This window comes from Saimiri boliviensis, chromosome 18 (assembly GCF_048565385.1).
Source record: "Saimiri boliviensis isolate mSaiBol1 chromosome 18, mSaiBol1.pri, whole genome shotgun sequence".
NCBI lineage: Eukaryota > Metazoa > Chordata > Mammalia > Primates > Cebidae > Saimiri > Saimiri boliviensis.
Window position 1 is genome coordinate 5,118,072 of NC_133466.1, and position 16,370 is coordinate 5,134,441.

The window sequence follows — 16,370 nt, forward strand, 5'->3', positions numbered from 1 at the left end:
TTTGAATTGGATGGCATGTAATTATAGCAGGGGCAGCCAGACAATTGGGGATTAGAGGGATGTTTTTTAATCTTCCACCATATGTTCCCACTTAACCTCTCTTCTCTGTTGCCACACCCGCACACAGGAAGAGTGTCCCAGCTGCTCCCGAGACTCAGCCTCTGCGGAGGTTGGCTCCCTCCTAGCGTGGCTGGAACTTCCTGGCAAACCTGCAGGCATTCTACATTGCAATGCTTTACAGTTTAGAAACATATGACCTATTGCCTTTCAGTATTCAAATGGTTCCAATTTACCCTACTCGTGATTGCTTGTATTTTTATGTCCATAAATCTGTTGATCTAATCAGCATGGTCATAATCCAGTTGTACTGGAACAGACAATGGTTCTGCCTTCGCAAGCGTGGGTCTCACATCGTATGAAACCACGTCTTTGTCCACATCCTTCATGTGTGTCCTAATGGACATGGAGTGGGTTGATGGGGGTTAGAAGGTTTTCAGAGCCAGATGCAAGTCTTGTTTTTTAGGCTGAAGACATTGGAGGTACCTTGTTTCACAATGCTCCTGCCGGGATAAAAGCTGTGACGAAGCACACAAACCACTAGGCACAAAATGCTCTGTGATGTGTCAACCTTTAATAAGCAGCTGTCTGTGTCAGTTTAGGCTGGCAGTATCTTAATATGATTGCACTTACGTTTTGAAATGTTAATAAGCATTTAATTTCTTCTTGAAGATTAGGTTCTATTTCAGAAAACTTCTCTTCTATGTCACATCACTTCAGTGTTTCCTTCTTTATTATTATTAAAGTTACATAGTTGCTGATCATACCTTTGTTTCTTGTCTGTCTTATTCTGTTCAGGCTGCTATTAAAAATAACACACCACACCTGTAATCTCAACATTTTGGGAGGCCAAGGCAGGTGGATTGCCTGAGCTCAGGAGTTCGAGACCAGCCTGGCCAACATGGCAAAACCCTGTCTCTACTAAAAATACAAAAAATTTGCTGGGCATGGTGGTGCGCCCTGTATTCTCAGCTACTCAGGAAGCTGAGGCAGGAGAATCGCTTGAACCTGGGAGGCGGAGGCTGGAATGAGCCGAGATCGCACCACTGCACTCCAGCCCTGGTGGCAGAGTAAGACTCCGTCCATCTCAAAAAAACAAACAGATTAAAAACACAGACCAGGCACGGTGACTCATGACTGTAATCCCAGTACTTTGAAAGGCTGATGTGGGCGGATCACTTGAAGTCAGGAACTCGAGACAAGCCTGGCCAACATGACAAAACTCCATCTCTACCAAAAACTACAAAATTTAGTCGGGAATCGTGGCGCATGCCTGTAATCCCAGCTACTCGGGAGGCTGAGGCAGGAGAATTGCTTGAACCTGGGAGGCAAAGGTTGCAGTGAGTCAAGATTGTACCACTGGACTCCAGTCTGAGCGACAGAGTGAGACTCCATCTCAAAACAAAACAAAACAAAAACACAAACTGGATAATGTATAAACCATAGACATTTATTGCTGCCAGATTTGGAGGTTGAGATGGCCAAGATCACTTGAAGAACTCATTTTTGCCTTATTTTGTTTATACTGGTTTTTAAGCAATGAGTCTCTGATTCCTTGAGACTTGAAGTTCATCTGAGCTTAGCTAACTGCTTATGAGGTGGTGCATAAGGCTTTTTTTAGAGACACCTGCTTTTGTTGGTGAATGTTTGAATGTAAGCCTCAGGTTGGAAGCTGAATCTCTATTTCCTGGACTTGTCTGTTGTCCAGGATCAATGGGAGCAGCAGCTGCTATGCCTTGTGGGGAGAGTGGTGAGGTCTGCTGAGACTGGACACTGCTTGCTTATGGGAACCATGGGAAAGAGAACCCCTGGCTGATGAGATGGAAAGGAAAGAAGCCATGGATTGTTGAAGAGTTCACTGTAGTTCACCAGTCTCTTTAGAAAAATATCCTGGAGGTTCCACACTGCTCTTTAAAGTTTAATGAAAGCACACTTAATTTATTTGTGGAAACCTAAGGAGTGGAAGTGGGATTAACATGAACCAATCCCAAATATGAAACTCTAAGTACTGTAAAAGTATTAGAAAATGTGTCTAGGCTGGGCGCAGTGGCTCACACCTGTAATCCCAGCACTTTGGGAGGCTGAAGCAGGTGGATCACGAGGTCAGGAGTTAGAGAACAGCCTGGTCAACATGGTGAAAACCCGTCTCTACTAAAAATACAAAAATTATCTGTGCGCAGTGGCAGGCACCTATAATCCCAGCTACTTAGGAGGCTGAGGCAGAGAATTGCTTGAATCTAGGAGGCGGAGGTTGCAATGAGCTGAGATCGCACCACTGGACTCCAGCCTGGGTGACAGAGTGAGACTGTCTCAAAAACAAGTACGCCAATCTACACGGAGTACTTGCTCTCAGGAGGAGCAATGATCTTGATCTTCATCGTGCTGGGTGCCAGGGTGGTGATCTCCTTCTGCATCCTTTTGGTGATGCCTGGGTACGTGGTGGTACCTCCAGACAGCACTGTGTTGGTGTACAGGTCTTTGCAGATGTCCATGTCACATTTCATGATGGAGTTATGTAGTAGTTTCGTGGTTGCCACAAGATTCCATGCCAGGGAAGGAAGGCTGGAAGAGCACCTCAAGGCAGCAGGAACTCTTGTTGCCAATGGCGATGGCCTGCCCATTGGGCAGCTCAAAGCTCTTCTCCAGGGAGGAGCTGGAGGCCACCTTGGCCGTCTCCTGCTCGAAGTCCAGGGTGATGTAGCACAGCTTCTCCTTGATGTCACGCACAATTTCCCCCTCAGCCGTGGTGGTGAAGCTGTAGCTGTGCTGGGTGAGGATCTTCATGAGGTAGTCAGTCAGGACCCGGCCAGTCAGGACCCGGCCAGCCAGGTCCAGACGCAGGATGGCGTGGGGGAGGACCCACCCCTCGTAGACGGGCACAGATGGGCACAGTGTGGGTGACTCCATCACCGGAGTCCATCACGATGCCAGTGGTAGGGCCAGAGGTGTACAGGGACAGCACGGCTTGGATGGCCACGTACATGGCTGGGGTGTTGAAGGTCTCAAACATGATTTGGGTCATCTTCTCGTGGTTGGCTTTGGGGTTCAGGGAGGCCTCAGTAAGCAGCATGGGGTGCTCCTTAGGACCCACACGCAGCTTGTTGTAGAAAGCCAGATCTCCACGTCATCCCAGTTGGTGACAATAGGGTCACCAAAGTACTCAATGGGGTACTTCAGGGTCAGGATGCCTCTCTTGCTCTGGGCCTTGTCACCCACATGGGAATCCTTCTGACCCATCCCCACTATCATGCCCTGGTGCCTGGGGCATCCCACGATGGAGGGGAAGATGGAGCACGGGGAGCATCTTCACCAGTGACGCAGGCCTTGCACATGACGGAGCCATTGTTGACAGTGAGTGTGGCGATATCATCATCCATGGTGAGCTGGCGGTGGGTGTGGACGGGCGGTGGAGCAGTGAGGGCGAGGCTCTGTGCTCGCGGGTGGACACAGTCTCGGTGGTCCATATTGCTCTTATTAAAATAGTTTTATCAAGTTAAGTCCACCTTGAGCCTTATCCTTAGTCTTCATTTTCAAAATCAGTTTAGTCACTTATGGTTTTTTATATGTAATTTTAGCATTATTATGTTGAATTCATTTAGCAATCACCTGGAATATTGATTAAGCGTGCATTAAATAGACAGATTAATTTAGGGATAATTGGTATATCTACAATACTAAACTGGTTAATTGGTATATTAGGGATCCTATATTATGCTAATTTACACAAGAATCATGGCATAAATTTCCATTTATTCATATTACTAAATCTACTAATTACTTAAACATTTCCATAAAAGTATCATGCATTCCCTCTTAGGCTAATTTTTTTTTTTTTTTTAACATGGGTTTTGGTCGTAACAAAATTTAATTGGGGATGCATTCTTCTGAGAGGCTTTCTGTCAGATTCCATCACAAATGCCTTGTAGAAACGTGTCCCTCTTGGCCAGAGTCGGCTGGTTCTGGCTCCGTCATCGACCCCATTCTCAGACGGAGCTCTTCAGAACATTTAAAAGGCTCCCATCATTTACAATAAATTAACTGCACCCCGGGGATATGATTTAAGACAGGAACTCCGCCTGAGTAGAAAACGTTCAGCCCATTTCAACCCCAACAAGCCTTCCACATCATTCACACCACAGGGAGCTCTGGGACCTTTGTTTTGCTTATGAAAATAACATGCATTAAGAAACATGGACATTGGAAATGAGTTGTCTTTGGAGAAAGACTCAGGACTCTTTGAACTGCTCCACCAGCAGTTTTTCTTTGGCGTAGTTTTACCCAAGAACTTGTGCTGTGAAGAATCCAGCTTAGGATCACCTGAGGCCAGTACGGATTTTGTTTTGAAGTCTTGTGTTTCAATCGTAGAATTTTATTCGAAATTTGAATTCTCCAAAACATGTGCTCACAATTTTTTTTTCTAGGCGTCATGTGTTGAGAAGTAAAACGAAGTCTTTAGGTGATCGTTGCTACATTCAGTCTACAGCTTTGCATGACACGGACACATGCCCGGGGCGCTCTCTGAAGATGATACACTATTTTAAAAATTAAATTTTGCTTGGGGATTGTTAGGGGCTGAATTGTCCTCACCCCTCCCTGGTCCCCAATTCATATGTTGAAATCTTGTCCTCCAGTACCTCTGATGTGACTGTATTTGGAGGTAGAGTCTTTTAAGAGGTAACTGGGTGAAACAGGCCATTAGAGTGGGCCTTAACCCAATCTACTGGAATCCTTATAAGAAGAGATCAGGACACAGAGGGATGCCCCTGTGTGTCCTGATGGCCCAGGGAGAAGATGGCCACTGAGAAGCTTAGGAGGGGGGCTCAGGAGAAACAACCTGCCTACCCCTTGATCTCGGGCCTCCACCCTCCAGAACGCTGAGTCAGCCAGTGTCTGCTGTGTAAGCCCCCCTGCTCCTTGGTCGTTTGTTATAGCAGCCGAAGCAGAGGAACACAGGGATAGACCAATAGTTTGTATTGTTAAAAGGATATTTTTCTTTAGGAGGCCAAGGTGGGCAGATTATTTGAGGACAGGAGTTCAAGACCAGCTTGAGGAACATAGTGAAACCCCATCTCTATTAAAACACAACAATTAGCCAGGTGTGGTGGTGGGTGCCTATAATCTCAGCTACTCAGGAGGCTGAGGTAGGAGAATCTCACTTGAACCTGGGAGATGGAGGTTGCCGTGAGCCGAGAGAGTGCCATTGCACTACAGCCTGGGTGACAGAGTGAGACTACCTCTCAAAAGGAAAAAAAAAAAAGATATTTTTAAAGGATCTCTCTAGAGGACCTTGCAGTTCTCCATCTTTCTTTGGCCCTTCCACAAATTACTGGTTTCCTTTTTTTTTTTTTTTTTTTTTTTTTTTTTTTTTCTTGCGATGGAGTCTTTCTCTGTCTCCCAGGGTGGTGTATGTGGCGTGATCTTTGCTTACTGAAACCTCCACTTCCCGAGTGCCAACAGCTCTCCACCTCAGCCTCCTGAGTAGCTGGGATTGCAGGCATCTGCCACCACACCGGGCTAATTTTTGTACTTTTAGTAGAGACAGGGTTTCACCACAGTGGCCAGGCTGGTCTTGAGCTCCTGACCTCGTGATCTGCCCACCTAGGTCTTCCAAAGTGCTGGGATGATTACAGGCATGAGTCACTGTGCCTGGCCTGTTGGTTTCTTTCTGGGCAATAAAGACCAGAAAAAGGTCAGCATGGGCCAGAGGAAGGAAGAAGGGAGCTGAGGAGTGAGCATAGTCTAGGGTTCACTGGTGGTTCATGGAAGCAGGAACTCCACCCAGAGGCGAAGAGGTGACCTTCCAGAAAATTCTGAGGAAAAAGGAGGCATGGGTCATGCCAGGTCATGATGCTGACACAGGATCCTTTGGGTGCCGCTTCACCAGCTAGAAATTTCCACAGCTGGTGGTGCTCCTGCCCAGGCTTTGCGGGCTCAGGGCTCACTGCTGGACTTGCTCCTCCCACTCGGCCCCAGCAGGCTGCTTTAGGTTCATGCCTCTGGCCCAGATCTCACACCTGCTGAGGGTGAGCCAGGCATGCCCACTGCTGTGGCAGGGTGGGCAGCTCCAGGTGCTGGCACAGCACTGGCTCCATGTGAGGCTGTGGCTGGACCAGGTGTACCACAAGCAGCTTCCACCTTGGGCACTGGCATCTAGATGAGGACAAGATGGTAGTGCCTAAAATCTCAGAGACACCAGCCACTGTGGAGCCCCAAGGGGGTGGCACAGGGGTCACAGCTCTGGCTCAGGGAGTCCTGAAGTCTGGGCTCCAGAAGGGTTGCAGCTTGTTTGTGTTACAGTTCATTTATTCACATCATCTGTATGCTTCACAAATGGGGGTATGTCCCAGCTCATTGGATTCTGCCACCCTGCTGCAGCCCCACAGCTCCGGGGCTGGCCTGGCCCTGCCATGGCTGCCTCTCATCCCATGCGGCAGCCACCCAGTATTGGTGGAGGGTGGGAGGGCTACAGCATTACTGCCCCTTTTGCACCCACCATTTGGAGGGTCCTGGTTTCTTGTCCCACATCCAAGAAGAATGAGGTTACACAGAGAACTGGAGAGTGAGCAAGGTGGAGAAGAGTTTTCTAGAGTGACAAAAGAGCCCTCAGTGGAGAGGGGACCTGAAGTGGATAGGCCGTACCTGAAGGTGGTGGGTAGTTTCCAGTCCAGGGTTTTTATGGGTTCAGAAGTGGGGGTGCATGCTGATTGGTCCATGGGCAGGCCTGGAAAAAGCACTATTTGACTGGCTAAAAGGCATCAAGGAAGTTTTCACTCTGAGTCATCCACTTCACTCAAAACTGGCAGCCCAGTGTTCAGGCCTCATGTTGTTTTTGGCTTGAAGGTTGGGTTTCACAGGGGAACAGCCCCGTTTTGCCTATGAATTTGTCTGCCTCCCATCACTATCAGTTCTATGGTTAGCACACAAATGAGAAGAGTTGTTATATCAGTGCCGGGACTCTAAGCCAAGACATCAACTCCCAGAGAAGGGGCTAGGGCAGAACAGAGTTGAGGCCAGAGATGTCATTCAACCCAAGATGCCTGAGAAACGGGTGCTGTGGTTGTAGGAAAGTTTAACAGAAAGTACATTTTTCAACGTGAGCAAAGCATGAATGCAAGGAAAGATGGGGTACAGGTTGTGGAGAATGTGCCCAGGGAAAGATCCATGGTGTTGCAATTCACAGACACACCTGGAGTGTCCAAAGAATTGTGATTCTGAGGAAACTGGGTTGAGGCTGGGCTTGGTTCTAGGAACTCAGTAAGGGAGGACCTTTGCTTGTGCATTCATGTTGAGTCAGCAACACTCAGGAGGGCTCACCTTGATTCAGACACCAGGGAAGGTGCTGGAGAAACTGACTTGGAGTCCCGGCCCAACAGCTGTTGAGCTGGGACTTCCTCACTTCCCTTGTCCTGGAACTAGGATGGTTCTGGGACTCCAGATGGGACTTGGCCTGCAGGCAGGGGAAGAAACTTCAGCCTCTGGAAGCTGAGTGAAGGAATGAAGAGCAGTCAGTGAAAAGCAGAAAGGAATGAACAGCAGTCAAGTGATTACAAAGAGGGACTCAGTAACAGCGATTGGGGGTGAGTCAAACGTTGAGGACAAGGAGCCTGAAGTTCTCTAAATGTGAACCCATGACTTGCCATATGGTATCTGTCAGAGAGAGCGGGAATGTTGGTTGTTAGTGATATTATAAAACTCCAAACTGTAAGATTTCAAAACAAGCAATTATTTTAGCAGAAAATGAGAGACCAGCTTCAAGTTTTCTTGTTAGGACTTGTTTCTAAACAGCTGAATAATTACTGTCGTCTATTTAAGATTTCCAGATGGTTTCTCTATTTTCCTGCTTTCTTCAAAATTTCTCAGCCTCTTTACACTTGTCTCAAAGATTGCGATGAAATTTCTAATTGAATCATTGCATTTTCAACAAACATTTCTTAGAGGCCCACTCAGCTAAACTCGGACTGAGACGCAGAACATCTCCCTGTGCTATTTTAAGAAGAAATGGGGTTTTATGTAATTTGGTAATATTACGGATGTTTAACCATTGTATTTACAATGAAACCAATATTGACACATCAAATACTGATTTGATAAAGTGTCTGATTCTGGATAAAATAACAAATTCCATAATTTTCAATCAAATGATATTTTAAGTTGACATTAAATTACAAAATAGTAACATTTTGTGCTTTTTTTTTTTTTTTTTTTTTGCATGAGGTCAATAGAATTTTTTATTCTTTTGCAGGAAACTTTAGTCCTATTAAGGCCATCATAGTTTTTTTAAAATATATTTTTCTTTCAGAGCGTTAAGCAAAAATGTACCTGGGTCTGGAAGTAGCCACCACAGTCACGTTGTCTTTTATAAATACTTGTCACTATCTTTGTGTTTGGTGCCTACTTCGGGACAGAGGGGCCCAAGTCTGTGATTCCTCTTCTCAGCGTCACTGAGGCCGGTATTGGCACCTGGCTCCAGGTCTTATATGTTCTAGTACAAGGAACCGGTTCCAGTACAAGGAAGGTGAGGAAGTCCCAGCTCAACAGCTGATGCGTGAGGCCACCTGGGAGTGTTTCTTTTTCCAAATACAGCCTTACATTTCCTGTATTCTCCATGCAATCTCTACTGGCTGTGTGTTACTAAGGGTTTCCTGAGGTCCTCATTGAGTACATGCTTTCTTTCCTTTGGAAGCTTGTTGCATTTTTACTTTTTTTTTTTTTTTTTGATGGTCCACAATGCTGCTTTGATCGATAGCCATGTGCCTGTATGGACAAGTTCCAGCACAGTTGTGTTCCCGTTCCCCTCAATACATTATAATTCTTGAAGACTGGTTGTCATAGAATCCTAGTGCTTTAGGAGGCTGAGGCGGGTGAATCACTCAAGGTCAGGAGTTCAAGACCAGCCTGGCCAACATGGTAAAATGTCGCCTCTACAAAAAATACAACAATTAGCTGGGTATGGTGGTGGGCACCTGTAATCCCAGCTACTCAGGAGACTGAGGGAAGAGAATCGCTTGAACCTGGGAGGTGGAGGTTTCAGTGACCGCAGCGCTGCACTCCAGCCTGGGCCACAGGGTGAGATTCCATCTCAAAATAAATAAATAAATAAATAAATAGATTTAAATACATAGAAAGAACTAGATAGAAAAATAAGCATGGATAGATAAAGGGATGTAGACATATAGCTAGAGATGTAAATAGCATAGAGATAGAGAAGGATAGACGTAGATACACACAGATCTCAGTGACAGACACACCGATGGATAAGAGTACGTGCATATTAATAGAGATATAGATACAGATATTCCCTGTTCAGTAGAATGTGACCTCCCTGAAAACAAGGGATTTTTTGTCTGTTTTCATCACTGTAGCATCCCCAGCATCTAGAGCCCACCTCCTCTGGGTTCGATGCCTGCCTGCAGGTTCAGCCGGTACCTGGAATGTAGCCCATACACTCATGCTGGGCTGCAACTGCCCGCTCTCCGATCCTCATCCCCATGCCACTGCGAGCTCCGTGGGCAGGCCTCTACACCCCTAATCATTGTGTTCCCATATCTCTCACTCAATATGAGCTGACAAACTATGCATATCTACAAAATGTTCCTCAACTAAGAGACACTCCTTCAAATCTTTACACAAATGTCACCTTAAAGGGAGGTCTTCCTGGGAATGCTGTTTAAAAAATAAAACTAGTGTGCTCCCTCACCCAGAATGTTTCCCCTTTAATTTTTTTCCAAAATATTTATGACTGCACTACACATTTCGTTGTCTGTCCCCAGTGAGATCAGGGGCTCTATCTTGTTCTTTCCCTGAAAAGTACCTGCCACATGAGTGTTCAAAAAATGTTTGTTGAATGAATGAAAGACTGAAATAGAATATCAAAATACATCTGAGGAATCAATAGAAAGCTTTGGTGATTTTTAAAATAAATATTTATTAATAAAGTATTTAAAATGTTAAAATAAACATTTATAAATATATATATATATAAATAATTTTTAAAAGCTTAATAAAAAAATTAAAGTGTAATAACAGCTTTACACTGATGCTCTCTTTATGTTGCTGTACCTCTCTCTATAGACTGGATTTAGCTGGTGAAATTTTGTCAAGCTCTGTGAGGCACTCCCCAGGCATCAGCTCCCTTGTTACCTGTAGGAAGCTGCCCAATGACCACCAAAGTCTGGAATGAGAACTGAGAGGGGGCTGGATCACAAAGTAAGAAGACGCATCTTTGTTTCTCAGGTCTGGTTTGCACTAATAACTCTAGTAGCCTTGCACAGGTGACTGATCCCGTGCCTGGGCCTGACACGGTCTCAATAGGTGTTTCCTGAATGAAAACATCTCCACAAAAATAGCGTTCTTCAATGTGCTTCAGAAACACGGGTTTCATCAATTAAGTGTGATGCTCACTTATAAGGTATAAACCTTACCAAACCAAATGCAGGAAATACGATCACAGACGTGCTGTTACAGGAGAGGCTTTGCTGGTACCTTAAAGTTTGCAAAAGGTCTGTGGCTTTAGAGGGAGGCAGGGGTAAGTGGAACGTGGAGACCACACACGTTTGAGGTGGCCGGCTGTCTCACCAGCGTGGACATGTGCCACAGCTCAGGGGTGCCCTGCCGTCTCTGTCGGGTGCTGGAGACCCAGTTTGCCAGCCTGCAGCACTCTGCTGAGTGCGTCTTTCCACACGGCCCAGAGACTCCGGTTAAGGTCTTCAGTTTAACTTCAATGAATGCTCCAGACCGTAGTGTTGACAGATAATAAATATGAGTTCCTGCACAAGATGTCAATTTACCAGGCTCTTGCCACATTTCTGTGTCTTTTATTTAAAAAAATATTATAATAATACCATGTTTGGAGGCTACAGGTTTACATTTAGAGTTTAAACAATGAACTGCAGTAAAGGAATACATTGAGAGATGGTTTAGTGGTTTACTTTTTTCCCTTTGATATGTAGTCCATGTTAAAAACTGCAATGGCTTGTGCAGTGCACACACCACACTCCCTGCCGGGCCAGCCGCTGGATCGGCACGAACATGTTCACCTTCTGCCTGGACCCAGGCAGAGCAGGCTCTCAGCCCCGGCCAGCCTTGGAGGCGCACGCACCTGTCTGCTGTGGGAAGCGCAGAGGCTTCCGGGCGGGGAGCTGCCCTGTCGTCTTCCACTCCCCACCTCATCGTACTGTCTCTGCCCCTCCCTCCAGTTTCCCTTTCCTTCCTGTGAGTGGGGTGTCCTTTTCCTCCAGAGAGCTTGGCACAGACAGAGGGAGAGGGAGAGCCTTGTCCTTTGCTATGTATACCACAGGGTCCATTTATTTTCTGGTTTGGATTTTGGACTCAAGTTTTGGTGTTTTTCTGTTGGAGAGAATGTATGTGGGTGACTGAGTCGGGGGAGGCACCTCTCTGCTTTCAAATCTTCCTCACCACACTGAACTTCAAAAAGGAGGGGATTGAACCCACATGGCTTTCTTTTACTTCTTTCTGAGGCAGAAGCTGGCTCTGTCATCCCTGCTGTAGCGCAGTGATACCTCTGATCACGGCTCACTGCGTCCTTAGGCTCCCAGGCTCAAGCAATTCCCCTGCTTTGACCTCACAAGCGGCTGGAATTACGGGTGCACCACGAGCCTCGCTAATTTTTTTTAATTTTAATTTTTTGTAGAGACAGAGCCTCACTATGTTGTCCAGGCTAATTTCCAACTCCTGGCCTCAAGTGATCCTCCCACCATGGCCTCCCAAAGTGCTGGGATTACAGGCATGAGCCACCACACTTAGCAAACATATGGTTCTTTAAAGCCCTTTATGGCTCCATTTTTGGGGCTGCTGAGTCTCTTTTGTACACTCTGGGGAGAGCGAGGAGGGAGGCGGAGAGTAACGCGAGGGGGGGAGGGGCAGTTTCTGCCGTGTGACCACCACAGTCTGCCCAGGCCCTTCTGAGGCTCTGGGATACCTTTCCTGGGCCTCGTGGCCCTCCCCACCCAGGAACCAGCCCTGGGCACCGACTGTGACTTCTCCGTGGCCCAGGGCAAGGAAGAGGCCTTCAAGTAGATAGGAAGGAGCACATCAGCCGTGCAGGCAGAATTGCTCCTCCTTTCACGTGTCCTCATCGGCATCGTATTTTCTCTCTCTCTCTCTCTCTCTCTCTCTCTCTCTCTCTCTCTCTCTCTGTGTGTGTGTGTGTGTGTGTGTGTACAATCGTGGTAAAATGTACACAACATACAATTTGTCTTTTTTTTTTTTTTTTGAGATAAAATTTCAATTTGTCACCCACGCTGGAGTGCAATGGTGCGATCTCGTCTCCCTGCAACCTCTGCCTCCTGGGTTCAAGTGATTCTCCTGCCCCAGCCTCCCTAGTAGCTGAGATTAGAGGTGCTCACGACCAGGCACAGCTAATTTTTGTATTTTTAGTAGGGATGGGGGTTTGTGACTAGGCTGGTCTCAAACTCCTGACCTTAAGTGATTTGCCCGCCTCGGCCTCCTAAACGTGTTGGGGTTAGAGGCGTCAGCCACCAAGCGTGGCCCTACAATTTACCTCTTTCACCACTTCAAGTGGTCGCTCCGTGGCAGTAAGGGCATTGCCTTTGACGGTGCAGCCCCACAATCCTGTGTACGTTATTTTCCACGTGTGCTTTCCAATTAAGAATTTCCTGCATTCTTCCAGCCATAGGGGATAGTTCTGGGTCATGGTGAGCCTTCAAAATAGACAGGAGGTGTGGGTGAAATGGCCCTGCCGGCCACACCAGCAACTCGGGTCCAAGTGGCCGGTTCCACTAGGTCGTGACTCCTCAGTGCCAGCAGAGGGCGCGAGCGGACCGACCCTGGCGCGCCTCTGCCGTCCTGACCTAGGAGCGCTGGGACGTCCGGAGCAGGTGCAGCGCGCAACCGGCACGCACGAGCCAGAGGGAACCCTGCAGCCCAGCAACATGGGAGCTGTTTCATTTTCATCGGTGAAAGGAATCCTCAAGGAGCAATCCTTCTCCCCTCTTTCCCAGCCCACCTTGTTCCATGCTTCAGAGCTCTTCTGGGTCCAGGGAGCAGTTATCAGCATTTTTTGGGGGTATTTTAAACTGGATGGGCGGTTCTGGGGTATCCAGTGCCACCCAAGGCAGGCAGAGGCCCATGGTGTGCTGCCAACGTTGGTGTGAAATTTGACTGAGAGACAGTCAGGCAAAGAGAGGGCATTTCTTGAATCTGGAATGGTGTGGAGCGAGTCATATCCACCTAGAGATGGGTCTGGCGGGGAACGCTAAATGTTTCTCCACGGCCCCTGTCGTCGCTCATGACATTACTTAGAGAAGACATAGAAACCAGGGCTTCCAGTCTTCACGTTTCTGACGTGGACGTAGCTATGAAGAGTGGAGCACTCCACTTGCAGGGAGGCTGGCTAGCTGGTGGCCATGCCCATTGTCCACAGGCAGCTAGGATATTTTTAGAAAACAAGAGTAAAAGGAAGAATTCTTTAGGAAATGAAACTGGCAATTACAGCCACAGAGTCAGATAAATACAGGCAGATATTGTCAACAAAGAAATTAAAAAATATATATCATCGTAAAACCTGATAACCTAGAATACGTTAAAAAGAAAACTCCACTTAAAAACAAAAATGACAAAAACCAAAATCTAACCCAAAAAAGCCCCAGGATTCTTAGGAAACCTTCACTAGAAAACAACTCATTATCTAACAGATTTTAAAAACGCATTTTCTCTCCTCATTGACGAAAAGATACTTTCTCTCCTTGACCATTCGCTGCTCCTGTCTATGAACAACTTCAGGAATTAAAAGCAAAAACCTAAAAACAAACACAAGAAACCTGTTCTAGCTTGCTTTTCATCACCTTTCTTTTTGCACTGCACTTTATTTTCCAGGTTATCTTGCTTTGATATTAGCAAAAATACATTGAACTTGGCAGTCTCTTTCTCTCCTATCTCTAGCTAAAAAATAAAGTTCCCTTATGCAAATGAATGCCTTATGTCTGACTTTCTTGGGTCTATGTAATGGGGTTGCTGGCATTTCTTTGACCTCCTAGTAGAATAATTAGGTGCTCTAGTTACCAAGCAACAGAATGTCGGGTGACACAGGAGCAGAGAGTTCTGGGCAGACACGGGAAAGATGGAGCCTGCCTCCTGGAGAGCCCGAACCAGGCACGGTGGCTCTGTGGGGACCCTGAGCCTCCTGCCATCAGGCTGATGCTTTCAGGTAGCCAGCTTGGCCCCACCACCCCCAGACCGGGTGCAGATGGGATGCCTGCCCATCCTGAATCCCTGTGGACCTGATTGTATGCAGTGGCCATTTGAAGAATTCAGTCAACTCTTCACCATCAAGAACGCTCAGAGTCCTTGGTCCTGGGGAAGAGGCATCACCTGTCCATGTCTCTGGTATTAAAATTTCGATGTGGCCGAGGGGGACTGACTCCATGCACTTGGGGCTCTGAATGGTAAGTTTTATGTTTCAGACCGCAAAACCCCTATCGAGGAAAAAATATCTATGGTAGCATGGGAAGATTTTCTCCATCTTCAAAATTTTGTCTTGTAAAACCTAGTAAATTCTTGAAGTGGCACATCAACAAAAGAAGGACATTATGCAAAGATGTATGCATAGGGCTATTGTCCCAACATATCCATATGTTTAGGGGAAAACTCCCAGATCCTAACACTGTATCCTAGAATGCCCACTATGAATTTTCCTGGTGTTGAGATTATGTGATTATGAATCCCTTCTAATTATTGTCATGCATTTTAATATTTCTAAAATTCTCTACAGCTGGTATTTCCTTTACATTAGAAAATATAAACATGCAAGATGTACCTGTGTACACATGTGTGTATGTGTTGTATGTGTGTATGTATGTGTGTGCATAGTTGCATAATGTCCTGGGGTTTGCTTTCCAAAATGTGATCGTCTTTATAAAAATGAGTCATTATCACCTAAACTCTGCTTATTCCTCCAGGGGCAAAAGGGCAAAACTCCTTTCTGAGCAGGGACCTGAGTTAGTCTGATGACTGCTGGGGCTTCCCCACAGCCCTGAGGTTTGGAAGGCCGGCTTCTTCTTCATAGCCCTGTGATCCACCTGCTGCATTTTTGGTCCCTCCCGGGAACCCCGATTTCTCAGCTGCAATTCACTGTGGTAAGAGGCAACGTTGGTTGGGCTCTTATTTCTCCACCTGCTACATATTTTCTCTCATTAGTCCTTGCACCGAGCCTGAGAGGGAAGCTCTGCCATCATCTCCATTTTTCCAAAGACAAGACAAAGGCACAGGTGTGGCCAAGTCCCCTGCGTCCCCCACCAGCCACCCCGCCCCTTCTAAAAGGGGGTTGCGGGGCACCCCCCAGGGTTGTGTAGACTTACAAAATTGATTGTACTGAAGAGTTTCTTGGGAAGTAAGCGGCATACTGAGAGTCGTTATTTAAACTACGATGAACATTTCAATGCATCAAGTAGAGTCCACATGCTTGGCCCTTTCTAGGTCTGAGTGAGAAGGCTGCCTTCTTATGGGACCTGGTTGGATGCACAGAGGGTAGAGATCCTACTGATACACAGCCTCTGGTCCAGGCTTCAGTCAGTGGGTTGCCTCTCGCTGCCTGGGCATAGCTCTGACCTGTGTGAGAGGCCGAGGCTCACACGGAGGTTCATGGCGGAGAGAATAAGACAAGTGCAGCCCAGACAAAGTCAGAGACGACTCTGGGAGGAACTGCAGTCATCCGGTCATCTGCCTCCTCTGTGGCTGTCTTGGTGCAAAAGCCCTGCTGTGTTGGTGCTAGGGTCTGCCACATGTGTCCCTGGAATAGGGAATGTATTCATTTACATTCATACTCAAGAACATGATGGGTATAATATGTTTTCCTGGCAGTCTGCTTTGAGAAGTTTCATGGGTATCTTTTTTTTTTTTTTTTTTTTTGAGACGGAGTTTTGCTCTTGTTACCCAGGCTGGAGTGCAATGGCGCGATCTCAGCTCACTGCAACCTCCGCCTCCTGGGTTCAGGCAATTCTTCTGCCTCAGCCTCCTGAGTAGCTGGGACTACAGGCTCGCGCCACCATGGCCAGCTAATGTTTTGTATTGTTAGTAGAGACGGGGTTTCACTACGTTGCCCAGGATTGTCTCAATCTCTTGACCTCATGATCCACCCGCCTCGGCCTCCCAAAGTGCTGGGATTACAGACTTGAGCCACCAGGCTCAGTTGAGATCATGCAGTCTTTCTGCTCTAGGCTGTGCCATTCTGTGGTGACTTCTAATAGATCTCTGCTCAGACCCAGGCACTCATTTATTCAGTCAACAAACATTTATTGAACCAGAAACATGAAGTGGAAGACAGTTCTCTGCCTTTA

General features: G+C 46.8%; 1 pseudogene; it reads right to left on the reverse strand.

Moving 5' to 3' along the window:
* Positions 1 to 338: 338 nt before the first annotated feature.
* LOC120368433 (actin, cytoplasmic 1 pseudogene) lies at positions 339 to 3,492 on the reverse strand (annotated as a pseudogene).
* Positions 3,493 to 16,370: the final 12,878 nt, after the last annotated feature.